Source organism: Crocuta crocuta, unplaced genomic scaffold (genome assembly GCF_008692635.1).
Source record: "Crocuta crocuta isolate KB4526 unplaced genomic scaffold, BGI_CrCroc_1.0 scaffold657, whole genome shotgun sequence".
Lineage (NCBI taxonomy): Eukaryota > Metazoa > Chordata > Mammalia > Carnivora > Hyaenidae > Crocuta > Crocuta crocuta.
The window spans coordinates 1,348,688-1,353,945 of NW_027529583.1; the positions used below are offsets into that span (position 1 = coordinate 1,348,688).

General features: G+C 39.7%; 1 long non-coding RNA gene across 1 annotated transcript in view; it reads left to right on the top strand.

The window, feature by feature from the left end:
* The window catches only part of LOC144229607 (uncharacterized), a 214,731-nt gene extending 209,744 nt beyond the window's left edge, over positions 1–4,987 (top strand). The window contains exon 4 of the long non-coding RNA XR_013334534.1: positions 4,895–4,987. This is a non-coding gene — a long non-coding RNA (uncharacterized LOC144229607). The remainder of the gene's footprint in view (positions 1–4,894) is intronic.
* Positions 4,988–5,258: the final 271 nt, after the last annotated feature.

The window sequence follows — 5,258 nt, forward strand, 5'->3', positions numbered from 1 at the left end:
GAACAGTTTCATTGTTTTCTAAATACATATTATTGTATTTAATCCTCATCACATCCCTATGAAGTGGGTATAATTGTTACCATTTTGCAGATGAGGAAATTGAGGCATGGAGGTTTCAAATAATTTACCCCAACTCAGAGTGTGTTCAAGGTGAATTGACTGCAGATCTCACATTCAAATCACCAAGCTTCATGGACGCTTTGACAGAATGGGTAGGCTCATCTTACACAATATGATCCAGAATTTTATCTAGAAAGACAAGAACTAATGTTTTGTGAAAATTCAATGAGCTAGTTTAGATGTCAGGAAAGCTACAGCAATCCAAAGAATCATTGGTTATTTGGTAATGTTTTATAATTTTGTNTCTGTAAAGGTAGGAATATGCTTTACCTTATGAGGAATCTGTGTGGGGAATATCGGTCTGATATGGAATATTGTGAGGCCTGCCTGGTCAATACCAGCAGGCTTATTTCCAACATGAGCCAGCAGTAGCAGAAGGAGATACCAGTTTTCGTTTCTCATGGNCTATTGTTAATTTTTTGAGGAAACTCCATACTGTTTTCCAGAGGGGTTGCACCAGTTTACATTCCCACCAACAGTGTAGGAGGGTGCTTATTTCTGGGAGAACCTATTTCTTAATCTACATTCCCCCCGAGCCACAGGTCTTTTGATGTCGGGGAATTTATCTTAATTGCTGTTTGATCTACTGGACCTTAAACATCTCCTGATACATAGCAGATGCGTAGTATTTATTGAATAAGCGAGGGAATAAATGAATGAGTAGATGGATGAATAAGGAACGATATAGTTATTCTGCCTGAGCAGTTTTCATCCCCTTAATTTATACTGTGGTTTTGCTAGCCACCAAAGTCTTTGAATATGGAATCTAAATCTTAGTCCCCCATAACTGTCTCTACTGAACAAGTGATGAAGATGTGTACTTTCCCCATACAAACAAGCACCCGTGTTTGCCCACATTGACAAAGAACATGGATAATTCATTCTGTGGGAGGGAAAAATCAATCAAGACTGTTTGTTTTCAGTGTGAACATCACCAGGAACAAGATTGTTGCTGTGCATTTACTGATGAAATGTTTAAGGGGCAGCTGTAGATAATTTGAGTTTGTGCTTCCGGATCACAGAAATCTGCAGTCAGTTTAGAGACAGTAATGCTATTTTGTTTCTGTTTGTCTTAATCTCACAGCTGAGCTTTACTTGCTCCGATGTCATTTTAGTATTGTTTCCCTGCCAGGGTGAACAGTGGAGATCACTTGGTGTTAGGATCAGAGATTAATTGCAGGCATAGTTTTCGTTCAAGTGGAGACAAGCGTGGCACTATTGACTCTTCAGGCGTCTGTCAAAGAGCAAAAACTTTGGGACAGTGGGAATGTATCACCTCTCTACTGCTGCCTAACAAATTACCACCAAACTAAGCAGCTTAATGATACAAATACTTATTATCTTATAACTTCTGCGAGTCAGGAATATGGGCATGGGTAAGCTGGGTCTTCTTGTTCACAATCACTCACGAGGTCAAAAACAAAGTGCTGACTGAGACTGCAGTCATCTCCAGACTTGACGGCTTCTCCATTTACTCACGTGGCTGTTGGTGGGATTCAGTTCTTTGTGGGCTGTTGGACTGAGGGTGTCGGTTTCTCTGTGGCTATTGACCAGAGGTGGCTCTCATGTTCCTGGCATGTGGGCCTTTCCCTGGGGCAGCTTGCAGTGTGACAACTGGCTTCATCAAAGCAACCAAGCAAGGAAAGCCAGAAAGAGAATGCAAACAAGATGGTAGTCACAGCCTTTTATAATTTAATCACTGATGTGACACTGCATCACTTTTACCACGTTCTGCTTATTAGGAGCTAGTCACTAGCTTCAGCCCACACTCAAGGAAAAGAGGTTACATAGGGACGTGAGTACCAGGAGGTGAGAATCATTTGGAACCATTTTAGAAGCTGCCATCATGGGAGACTTAGATTTCAGTCAAGTGACTACAGTTAGCACTGTGACAATGACTATGTTATTTTGTTGCTTGGCCCTCATTTTTCTCATTTGTAAAATGTAGGGTAGGGGTTGGACTGGGTTGCCATTTGTGTTCATAAGATGTTAATATAAGTATATCCTACTTCTGGGATTGATTTGTTGGATATAAGTATAAGGTACTAAACATTTTTTATTGTGTTAGTTAAGCTTTTTGGCTTCAAGGAGTCGGGTCTTCTTCAAGTTACTGCAAGGAAAGTGATCCATCTGTAGTTAGGACCTGGGTGGTCTGAACTGAAATGGGAGGTTATAGGTGATTTGGAAAATTTACTCCTTTTAGACTCTCTGAGGAGCCTTTATCATGGCATTAAAAAAAATTTTTTTTTAATGTGTATTTATTTTTGAGAGAGAGAGACAGATAGACAGTCAGAGTGTGAGTGGAGGAGGGGAAGAGCGAAGGAGACACAGAATCCGAAGCAGACTCCAGGCTCTGAGCTGTCAGTGCAGAGCCCAACATGGAGCTCGAACCCATGAACCACAAGGTCATGACCTGAGCGGTAGTTGGACGCCCAGCCAACCGAGCCACCGAGGCGCCTCTATCATGGCATTTTTACATTGCTCTGAGAGTCTGCTCTTTTCTCCTCAGCCTTCTTTCTTCCCCTGAACACATATCTTTTACTTACTCGGTTTCTCTTTTCTCACTATTTTAATTTGCCATCATCACTCATGACCTGGATCCTACTTTCTGACATTTCCTCTATGTGTCCTTTAAACAACTGATGCATTCCATACCTCCCAGTGTAAATTCCAGAGAAAGACAATTGTGTCATTCCAGATCATATTCTCATGACAAGCTTCCTGGAAGATGTGGAACGTCAAGACAGGCTCACTGTGAATGATTTTACACAGATCCTCTGGTGTTTTGAATACCTTATATATGGAGAAACAAATCCAAGGATTATCTCTGATGTGCCCAAAATGCTTCCACTTCCATCTTAGCTTTTTTCTCTTCTCTTATGGATAAAAGAAAAAATAGTGCACAATGAGAAAAAAAAATGTAGGAAGGAGTATAAATACATTATCTGTGTCCTAGACTCTACAGTAAGATAGGAATCTGAACAAGAAAAATTAGCTCAAATGTATTGAGTGATTTGTTCTATTATTGAATTTTGGAAACTGACATTCCAAACCTCCTCCCCCCTGAGAAGTATGCTGGGCAAAGAATTATCTGAATTATCTTTCATGAGAAAGTTTCATTTGATTTCAGCAGTCAAGACTTTCGCTTGATTTTTAAGCTTTCCAGTTGATTTCAGTGAAATTGAAACTTGATAAATTCTTGTTGACTTCCCAGCTTAAAATGGAAATCATAGCAGAAAATCCGGATCACTGAGAACATATTTACTCTGGAGTGAGAATGGAGAATGGCTCAATACACAAAGTCCCATCTTCAATTAGGAATTAACATATTTTTACATCTTCCTACTTCTATTTAAAATATAAATTCTAGCTTATAATGTAATTTCATTCCATTACTCTTGTAGTTAAATGAAGACTCATCGATCCTTTTTCATCTTTGTTTGTTGATATTTATTTTCCTTTTAATATACTCTGAGGCTTAATTTCTTCCAGAAAATCTTTTGTAACTTGATTCTTTAGTTGGATTGATAATCATTTACATGCTTTTGGAACCCAAAGAGAATTGAGTATTTTTAAATCTAGTCTCCTCGTTTTATGGTTGATAAACAGACCAAGAAGAGCTAAGTGACTTGGCCAACATCACACAGCCAGTTAGTGGTGAGCTCCAACTGGAGTCCATGTTTTCTTGTTCCAGATTTAAAACCCTTTATGCCTTAATCAATTAACAAGGTATTATTATCTATTCAGTTTTGGGGTCCAGCCTATTATGGAGCAAAGATACAACAAGTGAAATGAGAAATAATTTTTTTAACTCCCAAGTTCTACTTTTAGCCCTCAAACGTGTGGGCCTTAGATTTCACAACCCCTCCCACTGTGGAAGTTATGGGTATCTACTGATCACACGTCCAAAGTTCTTTTTTTTTTTTAATGTTTTTCATTTATTTCTGAGAGAGAGAGACAGCATGAGCAGGGGAGGGTCAGCGAGTGAGGGAGACACAGAATCCGAAGCAGGCTCCAGGCTTTGAGCTAGCTGTCAGCACAGAGCCTGACGCGGGGCCCGAACCCACGAACCGTGAGATCGTGACCTGAGCCGAAGTCGGATGCTTAACCGACTGAGCCACCCAGGTGCCCCCACATGTCCAAAATTCTATGCTTCCTCTACAACATTCAAATATATCCTGCTACTTAAGCTAGGTTACCATATCCTATTGCTTTTGGCCCATGTCTTTCTCAAGACAGCCCAGACTCCTTGCTCCCAAATATGCCATGCCCTGTCCCTTTTGCATGTTTATTCATGCTGTTTCTCTCTTTTCCTTGCCACCTGCCAAAGGCATCTGTGGTCCATCTCAGGACCTTTTGTTTGTTTCCTTGTAGTGTGTGCCATCTATTGTAGTCTGCAAGCGATTTCCTCATGTCTGATGTTCCCATAGCAGGCAGAATACTTCTTTCATCCTTGCCTGTACTGCTTTCTAATGGTGTATGGATATCAGCCCAGCCTTTAATTAGACAAGAGGCTCCTTGGGGGCAAAAAGGATGGTAGTAGCTTCTTATATGATACTCACAAATCCTGGTACAAAAAGCTGAATTTGGTAATAATTAGAAGACTCCTAGAAGGTTTGGGTGAAGGCCACAGAACAGCAGAGATGATAGAGTGAACTTGCCTTGTGATACAAGACAGACTAACTAGGAAATTGAGCTTATGAAACTATTTCTTGATTCATTCATTCATTTATTGATCCTTTTACTTATTCATTGACTCCCTGCTATATTCTAGGTACTGATCTAATTCTATGGATCAAAAGTATGAAAGATTGGACAACATGATTCCTGCCCTCTTGATACTTGTGATTGCACCAGAAAAAAATAAATCCAGGTAAGTTTGGATGGATAATATTTCTACATATTAGCTTATAAAATTTTTCTTTTTGATTTCCATTTTTCGCTTCCCCATTCAATAAATAGGCAGCCATGTGTTCTTTTCTTTGATGGATATGTATGGAAAGAATAGAAAAACAGAAGTCATCCACACACTTTTCTGACTTTAATTCTCCAAAAGCTTAAGTCTTAGGGTGTCTATGATATCCTGAAGCTATCCTAGAGGGTTACCAGATAAGGTAAAAAAGAGTTACTGCGAGTTT